This window comes from Microcaecilia unicolor, chromosome 5, assembly GCF_901765095.1.
Source record: "Microcaecilia unicolor chromosome 5, aMicUni1.1, whole genome shotgun sequence".
Taxonomy (NCBI): Eukaryota; Metazoa; Chordata; class Amphibia; order Gymnophiona; family Siphonopidae; genus Microcaecilia; species Microcaecilia unicolor.
The window spans coordinates 223,693,609-223,709,950 of NC_044035.1; the positions used below are offsets into that span (position 1 = coordinate 223,693,609).

Genomic DNA, 16,342 nt, shown 5'->3' on the forward strand with positions numbered 1-16,342 from the left:
GTAATATATGCTATACCACTGTGGGGGAGGAGGAGGAAGAGGGCTAAATGATGTGGGACCTGTGGGGGAAGAGGGAGATAGGGAGAGATACTGGAAAGGGGGGGGGGGGGTGATGCCTGGGCCTGTAGGGGAAGGAGGAAGAGGGAGAGAGATACTGGACCTGCAGGTGGTGGTGGTGGTGGTAGGGAGGAACAGCAGAGAGAGGGATATTTGCTGAATTCCTGGGGAGCAACATGAGAGCTACTGGATATGAGAGAAACACAAAGGGTCGATGCCAGACAGGTCAGTGGTTATAGGGACACAGAGGTGCAATGCCAGACAGGTGGAGGGGATATGGACACAAAAGGGGTGATTCAGACACGTGGGGTGGGAGATTCATGAAGGGAGATGGTGAAACAGAAGGGTTATACTAGACAGGGCAAGAATACAGACACAGAATAGGGGGGTGCTCAATATAGTGGAAGGATGGGTGCAGAGACACAGGGGAAATACTAGACAGGATGGGGAGCAATACAGAGGGAAGATGGATGGTAAACATGGAGAGAGAATGCCAAATGTACGAAGGGGCCCTAGTAAAAGAGTTAAGAGAAGACAGGAAACAGAAACCACAGACTGGGACCAATACGGTAAAATTAAATGACTAGACAACAAAGGTAGAAAATGAATTTTATTTTGTTTATTGATTAGAATATGTCAGTTTTTGGAATATATATCTGCCAGATCTGGTTTTAGATACACCTGGGGTATGCAAAATAATGCCTCCAACATTCTCCAGCACAGCGGTGGTAATCTCCTGCTTCGGGATGGGCCACCCTTAGCATCTCTGGTAAAGATAACTTTGTGGATACAATACATGAAAAGCTCATTTGTCTACTTGTTTTTGTCTTTACTCCCTTTTTTCATGCAGTGGGTTGTGTTGGAGGTGAATATGAAAGTAGGACAGCCAAGTTGTCTATGGCAGAACTGGCACTGTATAGCTGCCATGATCCTCCAGCTCATAATGCGAGAAAAACAAAACATTAGTTTTCAGAGATATTTTTTGTCCATGGAAAATGAACCTCAAGCTATACCAAGAGCTGCTGCACTGAAACAGAGAATTTTTACATCGAGGGCTTTGTAATAAGAGGAGCAAGTGAATTCAAGAGGGTAGTTTTGCTGTAGAAAGTGGTGTGCAAAGGATGTGCCTCCAAATTCTATATATGGCGCTCAAAATTGTGGGTGCAAATTTGCACATGCAATTTAACAGAACAAGCCAATTAGCACCAATAATTGGGTGCTCATTATCAATTATTGGAAACAATTAGAATTTATGCTCGCATCTTCCTAGTCGGGGTTCTAGAAAGATGTGCGCATAAATTTGGCGTGTCAATCCAAAAGGGGCATGGACATGGCCAGTCCTACTATTTGTGTGTACTGTTATAGAATACAGTAGATCCATGCCTAATTTAGGCGTGAGGTTTTAGATGATGTAAATCCTTGCATTAAGCACTAGTTTAACAGCGTCCAACTCGCAGCACTGTTTATAGAATAGCGCTTAGTGTTCATTTTTTTCAGCAAACAAATTTGAGTTCCATTTACAGAACCTAGCCCTTGGTACCAAAGGTCCTAGAGTTTGAAGTTCTTATAATTTCACTGCAGTTCAGAGGTGTAAGACCAAGGGATACCTGTGAACAAGAAAAAGAAAAACATAGTTTATAGATCATTAGCATACAGCTGTCAGTCTCAAGAACAACTGCCTCATTCATGGCTTTAAGGAATAATGAGTTCTGAACAAAAAAAAGAACCAAGGCAGAAATTTACAAACTTAAAATATCATGTCCTCTCAGGCAGGTGGGTGCTCTGTCGAAACTGAGGCTAACTACAAAAGCTTCCTACAAGCCAATAAAGCTGCACGGTGAGCGGCTCTAGGTAGACAGCCAGCGTGTCCTTGATTGGTTTTCACATTGTAGTGCTACATCTATATCTTGCTAGGAGATTTTGTACAAGTAAGACAAAACAACCTTTAAACTTCTCTCAAAATCATTGTCCAATTCCATGCAAATGTATAATCAGATACTGTTCTGTGAAATATATTTTTTCAAACCTCTAGTCACCCTTATTAATAGTAAGAGGGAGCTTTGAATGTGGATCTGGTTTAAGATTTGTGTCTGTTGTAACTCCAAATGCTCCTGGAACATAGTGCCTTTTTGCTACTTTGTTTGTTTATTGTTGACTTATTTATTGCTTCTCAGTTTTCTGTCCTGGTCTTCCTCCTATTGTAGGCTTGATATACAGTGGGGGAAATAAGTATTTGATCCCTTGCTGATTTTGTAAGTTTGCCCACTGACAAAGACATGAGCAGCCCATAATTGAAGGGTAGGTTATTGGTAACAGTGAGAGATAGCACATCACAAATTAAATCCGGAAAATCACATTGTGGAAAGTATATGAATTTATTTGCATTCTGCAGAGGGAAATAAGTATTTGATCCCCCACCAACCAGTAAGAGATCTGGCCCCTACAGACCAGGTAGATGCTCCAAATCAACTCATTACCTGCATGACAGACAGCTGTCGGCAATGGTCACCTGTATGAAAGACACCTGTCCACAGACTCAGTGAATCAGTCAGACTCTAACCTCTACAAAATGGCCAAGAGCAAGGAGCTGTCTAAGGATGTCAGGGACAAGATCATACACCTGCACAAGGCTGGAATGGGCTACAAAACCATCAGTAAGACGCTGGGCGAGAAGGAGACAACTGTTGGTGCCATAGTAAGAAAATGGAAGAAGTACAAAATGACTGTCAATCGACAAAGATCTGGGGCTCCACGCAAAATCTCACCTCGTGGGGTATCCTTGATCATGAGGAAGGTTAGAAATCAGCCTACAACTACAAGGGGGGAACTTGTCAATGATCTCAAGGCAGCTGGGACCACTGTCACCACAAAAACCATTGGTAACACATTACGACATAACGGATTGCAATCCTGCAGTGCCCGCAAGGTCCCCCTGCTCCGGAAGGCACATGTGACGGCCCGTCTGAAGTTTGCCAGTGAACACCTGGATGATGCCGAGAGTGATTGGGAGAAGGTGCTGTGGTCAGATGAGACAAAAATTGAGCTCTTTGGCATGAACTCAACTCGCCGTGTTTGGAGGAAGAGAAATGCTGCCTATGACCCAAAGAACACCGTCCCCACTGTCAAGCATGGAGGTGGAAATGTTATGTTTTGGGGGTGTTTCTCTGCTAAGGGTACAGGACTACTTCACCGCATCAATGGGAGAATGGATGGGGCCATGTACCGTACAATTCTGAGTGACAACCTCCTTCCCTCCGCCAGGGCCTTAAAAATGGGTCGTGGCTGGGTCTTCCAGCACGACAATGACCCAAAACATACAGCCAAGGCAACAAAGGAGTGGCTCAGGAAGAAGCACATTAGGGTCATGGAGTGGCCTAGCCAGTTACCAGACCTTAATCCCATTGAAAACTTATGGAGGGAGCTGAAGCTGCGAGTTGCCAAGCGACAGCCCAGAACTCTTAATGATTTAGAGATGATCTGCAAAGAGGAGTGGACCAAAATTCCTCCTGACATGTGTGCAAACCTCATCATCAACTACAGAAGACGTCTGACCGCTGTGCTTGCCAACAAGGGTTTTGCCACCAAGTATTAGGTCTTGTTTGCCAGAGGGATTAAATACTTATTTCCCTCTGCAGAATGCAAATAAATTCATATACTTTCCACAATGTGATTTTCCGGATTTAATTTGCGATGTGCTATCTCTCACTGTTACCAATAACCTACCCTTCAATTATGGGCTGCTCATGTCTTTGTCAGTGGGCAAACTTACAAAATCAGCAAGGGATCAAATACTTATTTCCCCCACTGTATGCTATTGAGATAATTCTTTTTCTTTATGATACTTAATAGTTTGTATCTGTAGCATTTTCCTGTACAAGTATATATTATAATATGTAAACTGCATACATAAAAAAATAAAAAATGTGGCCTCTGTGTTAGCATCTGTGGCAGGTATTCATGCCTGTTCATCACTTCGGAACAAAAAAAAAAACAAACCACAAAAAAAACAAGAAGCAGACCTTGATGTAGAAAATGTAATCTTTAATGACTTGTATTAATGCTGCCAGGGTTCATGCTCAGATGCCCGACATGGCCATGTTTCACCAAGATTACAGGCTGTGTCAGGGGCTAAGTACCAGGTGGTGCAAACCTTAACAATCCACCAACATAGGTCAATGTGTACCTCCCTGTGTGTTTGGAACAGTAAAAACAGACTCAGGAAGGTCATGGGGGGGGGGAGGGGGGGAGGGGACCAAGGCCACCAGGGCCTCAGTGATTAGGGGGGGGGGGGGTCCAGGGATCCACTGGACCCCAGCAACTGACAGTAACAATCCGGGCTGCCTGGCTTGAATGGGGGTGAGGGAGAGAGGGGAACAGAGCTTAACCTGTCAAACTTGTGAGTTCTTGTACCAAGTAGAGCGCTGCTGAGCCCAGTACTCGGACCAGGTTCTGCTTGGCGGCTGGACAACCCCGGGTTTCACCTGCACTGACCGCTGTTCCCCAGAGTTTGAGCCCCTAGGTGCAGGCGGCCTGCAGGACTTACGGGATGGAGCTGGGAGCGGGGTGATGAATGTATTGGCCAGGCAGGCAGCAGGCAAGAGAGTAATCCAGCTACAGGCGAACGTCAGTAGGCAGGCAAGAGAGTAATCCAGATGCAGGCGAAAGTCAGTAGGCAGGCGGCAGGCAAGAGAGTAATCCAGGTACAAGCAAAGTCAGCAACCAGGGACCAGTAGATAAGAAGCAGACTACAGAGTTAGAAACATCTACCAAAGTAGAAGCCGAAGCAAGGAGTCCAGGGAGAGCTCAGCTGATAAAGTGCTGGTGTCTGACATCAGCAGGGAAAAGGGGCACAGCCATAGGACAAGAGCAGGGGAAGGAGGAACCAGAAGACCAATAGGAGAGAAGCAAGGGAAGCCAGGCAGAGGAAGAGCAGACCCAGGCGAGTGGAAGCAAAGCAATCAAGGAGCCTGGAAGCCAGGCAGAGAGAGCAGAAACAGGTGCATGGAAGCAAAGCAATTAAGGAGCCTGCAACCATCGCTCTCTGAACAAACCCAGAGAGGACTACACACACGTCTCAGGCAGTTCCAGTCAAGTGTGCGTGTCGATGGGACACTGCGCAGCCCGAGGAAGCCGCTTGCATTGAGGTAGGGGACATGATATAACCCCAATGCCAGCTCTGAGCTGATGTAGGGTCAAGGTGCTATTGCCCCTGTATGATCAAAGCACTGTTCTCTGATCATACGGACGGAATACTGCAAAGCTTATTTAAAGCTAATTTAAATGAGTTCTGCGGTCTGATCATTTGTGCAATGGTAAATGTGACACTACTAGCACCCGCATTTACCTTTGATCATCAGTGCCTTAGTGCTGAGCTGCAAATTACTGCTATGAATTTAATGCAGCATTAATTTGCACACTTGTTACTTTGAGCATGCACTGCAATTTTTGTGCGCAAATTTGACAGTAGAGCGAGGACTCTACTGCAAACCTTTGAGTACTGGCCTACTTGGGGGGTGATACTCAAAACTAATGCCAGCATTAAAAGCAGTTGTGATAAACATTAATGCAAATTGTATTGAAATGCATGCTGAGGCCAATGCTCAAAACACCAGCAATAGAAAGGGATCAGCACCCGATTTGCATGCACATTGTGCCCAGAATGCTCAAACGGCTCGAGCACAGGTGTTAACATATATGCTAAACACTTTCGCAAGTTGTACTGAAATACATTTAAAAGGATGGAAATGAGGTCAGTTAGTTTTGAAATGGTGGCCTGTAACGCCAAAGGTTTACCGCCAGGTCACTGCAGTTTTTGTCTTCTTTGCAAGCAGAAGGAAGCCCATACAAGTTTGAGTGCTGCTAATGAGAAAAGGAGGTTTGACTGAGAACAGGAGAGAGCATGACATCAAAAAGTTGAAGCCACGTAGGTTAGTCTGTGTTTTCCCTTCCCTGCGCAGCCGCCATTCTGCACACATTCAAAATGAAGCAAACAAACCTATCAGCTGTTGCATCCACGTTGTCGTTCTTTATTGTTGGTAGCATTTTTATTTAATCTCAAATATTTTTAAACACACCAGCTTGTGCAGCATATGGATGTACACAAGGAAGTATAATAATGGAATAACTTTTCACAGTTAGAGTAGTAATCTAATATAATAATTCACACCTCCAACTGAAGCTGACTCCGTGGCAGTGAAGTCCTGTAGTGTTCGTAGGCTTCATAATCGTTCCGCCCATGGTAACACGTCAGAAGAATCCCTCCCTCCCTCCCTCCGATTTCCTGACCCCTGGACCCCCTGCCGTGACCCTCTCGAGCCCCCCTTCCTGCCACCAACCCTCCCCCTCTGCCGTCGCGTACCTATGCTGGCGGGGGACCCCAATCCCCGCCAGCCGAAGTCCTCTTGGCCGCGCGGCATGGACGAATGATCTGATCAAGTTGCAATCTGTTTGTGTGCATGCACCTTGATCAAAAGAGAAATATGGTTTGTGGGAACTTGCTTCTTTGTTTTGTGGAATGCAGTGGTATATTATAAAAATACACTTAATATTGCTCATTACTACTAGTAATAAGTTTTTGATGTTACTGAATTCTATTATTCTAACTGGTATTTCCTGATTTGGCAAAGTATCACAAGGACAAAATATAAGAAAATCAATGGTCTGCACTAGGGGCTAGTTAGGTTTAAACAAATGAGAGATCTGCATGAAAAAAAATCTATTTTTATTATTCTGACTTATGAAAACCCTGATTCTCAAAACAGAATAATCCATTTGTACAAAAGAGATGAGGTGAAGATGTAATTCCATGTGTGAAAGGAGAGTTTAATTTTACTTCCAATCTTTATATCAGTCTTCACAAGGCAGATTACAACAGTGAAGATGAACCCATCAGTAAACAGGATATCCTCACTGAAATTTGGCCATGTTATTACTGTATTGTACAGAACAGTGTAGAAAAATGAGCACAAAATACAGCCTTTATTAGTGCTGTTTCCACTAGCTACAACAATATTTAAAGCTCTTTTAGTGATGTTCAGTTTTGATTTCATGATATTTATATCTACATATGGGATGCTTTAAAATAAATGAAAAAGCTATCAAATAAGAACAAAACATTTTCTGTCCTCCACCTTTTGAGGCACTGCCTATCCAACTGGAATAGCTTTAGACTTTTTACAGATAGACTACGCATATGCAGTCCGTTATTTCTAATAATCATTTAATATTGAATGTGACTATTGGCAGACTGGATGGACCATTCAGGTTATCTGTCGTCATCTACTACATTACGTTATTGTTTTCAATTGCGTTTGCTATTGTTTTGGGTGCACCAGTGTAGCGGCAATCTCCGCCTAGTGGCTTCAACCCATTAAGATAATCTCCTTGAATGAAAAAAACAAGCATATGCGAGTTCAAGCAAAACCCAAAGTGCAAGCACACATTGGTGCCTGCTTTTCTGCGCTTAAATACGAACCTTTCAAAAATGTAAAGTGTAAACAATTTTTGAAAGGCTCATATTTTTTTTAAAAGAGGAAAAAGAACCGCCCCGACGTGTGCTTACACTTTTGGGTTTCTCTGGGCACGCACACAACAAAAGCCACGCTCATCACAAACCCTTTGTGCGCATGTGCCAGACACAGTCCTCCCCTTACTTTTAGTTTGTTAGCGCTAATTAAACCGTGAATGCCACATGAGATTTTTCTTTTGAGCATTGCTTCACTATTTGTTATGATCTTTTCTTCCTAGTTTTGAGCATCGGTCCCAGTGCGATGAGCGGCAAACCGGAACAAGCACTCAACAGTTCACACCCCTTCCCCCTCCTCCGTTTGGTACCCAGCCCTTCTCCTCTCGTCCAAAACCCCAGCCGTACACCAGCATCTCGTCCTCCTCCTTAAGCTACCCGCCCCCCGCATCCCACCTTCCAACCTGTCTTTGAGATCGCCGCCAGTAACAACAAGCTCTACAGCTTTTCTTCTTAGTTCCACACGTCACTAACGCAACTTCTCCCAATGGCCCTTCTCTAGCGTCCCACCCTCCCATGTGACGTAATTTCCTGTTTCCCGGCAGGGCAGAACGCGGCCGAGGGAGAGAAGTTGCGTCAGAGGGGGCGGGGCGCCGGTGACGGAAATCGGTGGGGCCGGTGGCGGGCGACCTCAGGCATGAGTTTGAAGGTAGGTTTGGGGAAGGAGCTTGAGATTGAGGGTGACTGTGCCAGATCGCGGACGGGGAGGAGAGAGAGACACGCTAGATCGGGAGAGTAGAAGAGCTGGTAGACCCAGGGGGGAGGGGACGGGACTCCGGTTGCCGGGGAAGAGGGGTGCTCGGCGTGTGAAAGTATGAGGGAAGCCTGATGCGTGTGACTTAGTATCTGTATCACAGTGATCTTGTAGTGATTCAGGGGTATGGAAGAATGATAGTCTTGCAGCTTTTTGCCTCTTTTCTGCCAAAATAAGGTTTTTGATCTTCATAAAAAATGTTCTTTCTTTGTGATTCCATGTTTGAATTGATTGATAAAAAAAGTATAGTTAAAAGGAATGTCAAAATTTAAAAAGACTACCGTTATCTTCCTAAATTAGTGGTGTAGCCACGGGTGGGCCCAGTTGGGCACAGGCCCACTCAGTAGCAGGACAGCAATGATGTAGCTGGTGGATTCTTCAGCTGGTAGGGCTTGGGGATCCTTAGATCTGCCCCTCCCTTCCCCCCCTCTGGTGATTAGGGTCTCTTAATTCTACTCCCCCTACCTTCCCTGATACCCTGTAAGTTCTCCAGTTCTCCTCCAGCAGCGAGCAGTGACTTATTCCCGCTACCCATGTGTGTCCCAAGCCTTCCCTCTGAAGCAACTTCCTCTTCATGGGACTAAGAAGATGAGTCAGAGGGAAGGCTCAAGGCCTGGGTGAGCAGCAGGTATGAGTTGCTGCCCTCAAAAACCTAAGGGGGTCTTTTACTAAGCCTCAGTAGCGTTTTTAGCTTGCGGTAGAAATCAGCTAGCGGTAAAAACGAGACACCTATGGCATTCCTATGGGCATCTCTGCATTTACTGCCAGCTGATTTCTACCACGAGCTAAAAATGCTACCGTGGCTTAGTAAAAGACCCCCTAAAAGAAGAGGTAACTGGTGGATCGGGAAGTGGAGTTGAGAACCCCTGGGAACTGAGTTCAGTTCCTACTGCAGCTCCTTGTGACTCTGGGCAAGTCACTTAACTCTCCATTGGCCCTGGTACAAAATAAGTACCTGAATATATGTAAACCGCTTTGAATGTAGTTGCAAAAACCTCAGAAAGGCGGTATATCAAGTCCCATTTCCCTTTCCCTTATTTTCTGGGGGGAAGGAGAGATGAGTGGGGTTCTCATGCCCGCCCACTTTGGGCTCCGACCCATCCAAAGTTGAGTGTTTGGCTACGCCCCTGCTTCCAATTAATTCCATAGTAAAACTGAGTCGTGTAAAAGGCCAGTGCTACACACCCCAGTGCATTGGCAGTTTAATGACTTGAGCTTGCCGCCTGAGGCATTTTAGAGTTCTGGTGACAGTAATAGTATACTGCAGTTAATCCAAAATACTTTGAAACAGCGATGTTGGGCAGAAGATCTTTGTTTCTTCTTAATGCATACTTCACTTGGCCAGGTGCCTTGCTGCTGCCACTGTGTGTAGAACTGAAGGCGGTGTCATGCAGTAGGGCGGCTTCAGACTACACCTCTGAAGTAAGAGAACAGGAAAAAAACAGATGTTTCTCCCACTGCAAGCACCCCTTAACACTGTATAGTGGTGCTTGCACTGTACAAATAATGTTATGGTATCTGCAAACATGGAACTGGTATGGAGAGACAATTCCATTCTCTCTTAACATAGGCAGCCGAGACCTCTTGTGCCTGCCTAAAACTTAATTGATGACACAAATGAAAACAGGACTCGTGTATTCACAAAAATTGGCAATAGCTTGGCCGCAGCTTTATGTAAACCCAAACGCAACTTAAACTGAGTCTACCCAAGCCAACTATAAACTTTCAAGCTTTAACATGCCATTCCCAGTCTGTCGCCATTAGCAAGACTGATAATGCCCAAGCATCAAACCAGAGCTCCCCTCCGCGTAGCAAGGGGGCTCAACTTTAAGCGCAGCTGTTCCAACTGCCTAGCTTATCTCACATCAGGCTTGGGTACACCCGCCACAAGCTGCTACATTATGTCTGGATGCTTTATCACAACGGTTAGGGAGGGCGGGCGGGCTACTGCCTTGTTCCCGAACGCCAGCAAAAGATGGCGTTCAGGATCTCCCTGGGGGTTATAAAACCCTGCTCAAACTCCTTTTCCCATATTGGAGTACTGGTGGGCGGCGGGAAAATTCCCCTGCTGCCCAGCTACCACCCCACTTCATACCCTGCTCAGGCTCATCAAGGGGCACGGTGCTATGTTAATGGCAGCTCTGTGCACCCGAGGGGCACTACACCTTTTTTTTTTTTTTTTCATTTTTCTGGATCTCCTTAAATAACAGATATTGTTGATTCTAGTTGTTACGTACCTTTTTTTACCAAAGGGAAAAAACATCTAGATTGTACATTATGATTCAGTATACATTGTTCACAGATGTAACAAAGAACAATGAGTGGTGTGATTTCATTCTGAACCATTGTAGGTATGGTGTTATGTGAAGTCTGGATCCAGTGCCCTGGGTCAGTTTAACAGCTTGATCCCGTCCTAGAACTTTGAAATACTGTCTCACTGCATTCTTAGTGTTGTACAGGGTTTTTAAGTGGTTAGAATTGGTGTTTTTAAGACAATTTAGTTAGCAGTTCATGTAACCCAAACATTAAGATGAATTGCCTTTGTGTTTTCTTTTTTTTCTGTATTACAAAGATTTAAGAACATAATAGCCATATTGAGTCAGAGAAATGGTCCTTCTAGGCCAGTATTCCGTTTCCAACAGTGGCCAATCCAGGTCACAAGTAAAAATATATAGACACCACCACCACCATTAGGCAAATACTTTGTTAATAGGATAGTGTTTCCCAATCCAATCCTGGAAGCACATCAAGCCTGTTGAGTTTTCAGAATAACCCCGATAAATATGTATGAGGTAGGTTTGTATACAAAATTTACCCCAGGCATGTTCATTATGCATATCCTGAAAGCCAGACTGGTTATGTCTGCTTTTGGAACAAGGTGAGTTGTCAACTGGTATAGAGTACAGCTTTTTGTCATGACATACTGTATACTGGTTCCCAAACCTGTCCTCAGGGACCCTCTCTGCTACCCCACCAGACCAATTGGAGATCCACAGTGAAAATGTATGAGATGTATTTGCATTGCTGTCTCCACAGTATGCAAATGTTTTGTGCGTATTTGTTGTGGATATTCTGAAAATCCAACCAGCTGGGGGATACCTTTTTGCTGTTTAGTTCCTAATTTGCTGTGGAATACTGTGAGTTCAATATCCTTGAATTTTATATACCAGCTATTAACCAACAGAGAATTGTCAGGCTTTCAGAATTCAATTGCCAGTGACTTATGATGAGAGGGACAGGGATTTAAGCCATATTCCTGGGAAGTTCCTATCTCAGACAGCTTGAAAATCCTCGGCGTTACAATGGACCATAACTTAACACTAGAGAGCCAAGTGGCATCCACAACAAAGAAAATGTTCCACTCAATGTGGAAACTCAAACGCATGAAGCATTTCTTCCTGAGGGAAACATTTCGCAACCTGATACAATCAATGGTACTAAGCCACTTAGACTGCTGCAATGGAATTTATGCGGGATGTAAAGAGCAAACCTTAAAGAAACTTCAGACCGCTCAAAACATGGCAGCTAGGCTTATATTTGGTAAAATGCGATTTGAAAGCGCTAAACCCCTCCGTGAAAAACTACACTGGCTCCCAATCAAGAACGCATTGCCTTCAAAATCTGCATCCTGGTTCACAAATCATCTACAGAGAAGCCCCGAGTTACATGACAGACTTGATTGACTTACCAATTAGAAATACATCTGAATCAACACGAACCTATCTAAATCTGCAGTACCGAAGCTGCAAAGGACTTAAATACAAAACAACTTACACATCTAGTTTTTCCTATATAAGCACACAACTGTGGAACGCATTACCGAAAGCCTTGAAAACGACGTACGACCCCATAAACTTCCGGAAAGCACTAAAAACTAACCAGTTTAAAAAGGCATACCCCACAGATCCAACTTAATGCCTAATCTCTGCAACACAACCAAACTAAAGCACATAATGGACATAACACAACTCTTCCGTTCTCCGATTCCCTAATGTGGCTGTGCCACATGAACTTGATCTTACCAAAACATCACCCTGTATTTGTTCACACCGGAGCCTGCAAAGGCCTCTCCGGTACTATGTAAGCCACATTGAGCCTACAAATAGGTGGGAAAATGTGGGATACAAATGTAATAAATAAACTAGACCCTCTCACCATTAGGAATTTTATATATAGCAAACCTTGGTGTTGCTTTTCATTGGAGCCCTTGTAGGTGAGCCACCTATGTATATAAAGCAGGAATATAGTACAGACAACAGAAGAGCTGATCTTCATGAGGACACTGTGCAGGCATTACATAGCTGAATTATGAACCTGATAGAACTAAAATAATAAAAATGGTGTGCAAAATAAGAAAGAAAAGCAAGTTGGAGATGTATAATAACATGTAGCCCAGCAGTTCTCAAACTTTCTCCTGTTGTGACACACCCAACAGACAATATTCATGTGTGTGAAATTCATAGCTGAATGGAAAAAATACTAAAAATGTAATTGTAAAAATAACAAGAGGAAGATTAAATATTAAACAGAATTTACTTTGTTTTACAAACTGTTTAATTTGTAATTTGTATTAAGGGTTTATCAGAGAGAATCTGAGACTGTGTTGCATACAGTATTTCAACATGTGGTTGAAAGAAATTCACACAAAACTTTCTGTCAGCATCAAGCTTTTGCCTATTCTGTAGTCTATACAGAGCTAGGATGTTTACCCTTACAGTTTGTCATATAAAACCAATATATATTCAAATTCTGGTGTCGCCTTTGTAACAGCAACAAAAAATCACTGCCAGATACTGTGAAGTAACACAAACCCAAATATGCTATTCAGAAACTGTGTAGCAAACAGAACCTATGGACAGCAGACCTGCAACATTTTCAGCTGGGGCTGGTGGTAGTGGTGAAGCAGAAATGGAGACAGCTTTTGGGGTTTCAGGTTTCTGACTCTGGATCTTTGCTCTCTCTCTAGCTTCCAGACACAGATGGTTATGGAAAGCACAAGCCTGCTGTCTGTGCCAAAATTTTGGTGATGCATAGTGTGTCCTGACACACTGCTTGATAACCGTTGCTCTAACAGTGGAAAAGCATATATCCTAATTGTCTTGGATACCTTCCCTCCTACCAACACAAGCAACAAAACGAAGGGAGAACTAACTCTACAGAATGAAATGATGCACAAAAAAATAGAAAAAAGCGAACAATGGTTGGCAGCAGATCTTTATTCAGTGAAAACGACCCGACACGGACTGTGTTTTGGCTCTAGGGCCTACGTCAAGGTTCTGTCTCCATCCCCGCAGGTTTTTTCCTCACCCCTGTGGAATCTGTCCTCATCTGCAGAAGTCTTGAACACTTATGATTTTATATTTAAATCTTTTTATTAAAATATAAAAAGGAACAATATGCTGTGCAACTGTTGTGTATAAATTACAAATAGAAAACAATAATAACGATGAGCAGCTATAATAACCCTCCTTCCCACCACCACCCTCTATCCTTCCAACTCCAACAATAGGTGATTTCTACTACACCAAGGAATCCTAATTCACACTGTTAAAATGTCCAGGGGTATAAAATACAACCCAATATGCCCTAGAGGTGAAAAATATGCCCTAGGAAGCTCTGTTATGGTTTTTTAATCTGTGGATAAATAAGAAGTCATCAACAATCTCAGAATTCAATCTAGTTCTTCTGTCTTCCACAGTCCTTCCTGGAATAGAAGTTGTTTTCTTAGAAGATGTACTGGTAGCAGGATGTACAGGATCCCCCATGCAAATTTTGCTATTTGTGGCCAGTATGTTTGCTTGTTTTTCCAAAAAATCAAAATATCTTTGTAGGCATCACTCAAACATAAATAACAGTCCAGTTCATTAACAAGCTTCAAAGTAGAAAATGACACAGGGACAAAGTTTGTCCCTGTCTGTGTGGGCTGTGTCCCCAGCCCCGCCCTGTCCCTGCCCCTGCCCCATCCTGGTGTCATTCTCTAGCTCAGAGTCGCCAGAATTTCCTCACATTCGATGTTCACAGTAGTCTTTTTAAAGACTCAATTGTTATTCATTTTTAATAAACAGATGATACATTGTATCATTGCAATTTCATCCCCCTGACGTAGGTCCTAGAGCCGAAACACGGTCCCTGTCGGGTCATTTTCATTGAATAAAGATCTGCCACCATTGTTCGTTTTGCTGTTTTTGTGTGTGCATCATTCCCTCCTACCAACTCATGGCTGGCTCTGCCTTCCTAGCAGATTTGTTGGGTTCCTTCTGAAAGGATCTGCCTGAAATTTGGCAGGAGTATATCAGGTGCATTTGTTCACGGAGAGGAAACACATGTATGGATGACATGTGATAGGCAGACTTGATGAAATGTACCTAAAAAAAAAAATCTGCACAATTCTGTCTGTAAAAGTATAAACATTTGTGAACTGTGAGGGCAAATATCTGAACAGTGGGGTCTATGAACAAGCAGCTGTTTGGGAGGAGTGGAGGTAGCATGGCTGCTTTATGAAAGTCCGGGACTGGTTTTGGTTAGTTTAGGGTGGGTTGAGTGATTAGGAGTTAATGATTACTGATGCCTTGAGGCTGCTGCAAGAGGTAGCAACAGCCATTTTGATGAGGCGGCTGCTAGGACCAGGTGTGAGAGGGGTTTGCTCATGCCCCCATTGGACCACCAGGGCTCTTAGGCAGGCCCGGGTGGGGCCCTATTGTGATGGCAGAGTGAGGATTGGGAAGGGGATCAGAAATGGAGATGTTATTGTTGGAGGGGGTAAGAGGAGGAACAGAGGAGCTTGGGAACATTTTAAAACTTATGCAGGTGCAGGACTAAATTTGCGTGCTTGGTGGGTTTTGGCACTGAACATTGCTGACACTCGCATATCTACTTGCTCCTCCCCCCTCTTCCCCCTGCAAGCCCTTGGCCTGCTCACTTTTTTAATGACTAGTCAGAGACAATATTTAACGGCATGTCGCATCCATATCTCAATTTGGATCATATTGGCTTTCTATGAATAATATTAATATTACAAACCCATTATGGTAACTTATTTAACAGGATATCATATCCCCAATTCCTGTTTCTGTATTAGGGAAGGGAATGGAACTTGATATTCTGCCTTTCTGTGGTTTTTGCAACTACATCCAATGCGGTTTACGTAGTATATGCAGGTACTTATTTGTACCTGGGACAATGGAGGGTTAAGTGACTTGCCCAGAGTCACAAGGAGCTGCTGTGGGAATTGAACCCAGTTCACCAGGATCAAAGTCCGCTGCACTAACCACTAGGCTACTCCTCCACTCCTATTAACTATCATTAATATCTTAATATATTTAAAAACAAATTTATAAAATATATTGTTATTGTACAAAATTATGAAAAATTCTAGATGGCAATTGGAAGATATACGAATTTAGTACAATTTGAAAATTGAAATGGATGATAAACATATTTTTGGAACTTATGGTGATCCCTAAACCTCTGGGGATAGTCAGCTAAATAACGATGGGAGATTCATTCCTTATGTGGGCCTACAACAAAAATTCGCCTTACCATCACATCAATTTTGTTAGCGCATGCTAAGCTGTAGTAAAAAGGCCATAACGTTGTTGTAGAAGGCAAGATAATGTCTTCCTTTTTATAAATTACTTATGGGCCCGCGTAATAATGCTTAATGCATGCTAAATACTAAGAAGCCCATAGGTAATGGGCTTCTTAGCATTTAGCACGTACTAAACTTTAGTAACAGGACTCTTAAATAATACCCTGATCCAGTGGTTCCCAAACCTGGTCCTGGAGGCAACCCAGCCAGTCAGATTTTCAGAATATAAACAATGAATATTCATGAGAAAGATTTGCTTGCACTTCTTCCACCTGAGAAAGACACATGAGAGACTTCTGAGAAAATTAAAGTGCCATGGGATAGGAGGCAGGGTTCTGGTGTGGATTAGGAATTGGTTATTGGACAGAAAACTTTAGTAGGGTAGGGTTAAATGGTCATTTCTGTCAATGGAGGAGGGTGA

General features: G+C 43.5%; 1 protein-coding gene across 3 annotated transcripts in view; it reads left to right on the forward strand.

Annotated features, from left to right (window-relative positions):
* The first annotated feature begins 8,162 nt into the window (after nt 1-8,162).
* The window catches only part of PRDM15 (PR/SET domain 15), a 391,258-nt gene continuing 383,078 nt past the window's right edge, over nt 8,163-16,342 (forward strand). For all 3 annotated transcript variants that reach the window (XM_030203815.1, XM_030203817.1, XM_030203816.1), the window contains exon 1: nt 8,163-8,228. The gene's annotated coding sequence lies outside the window, so the exon portion shown is untranslated. The remainder of the gene's footprint in view (nt 8,229-16,342) is intronic.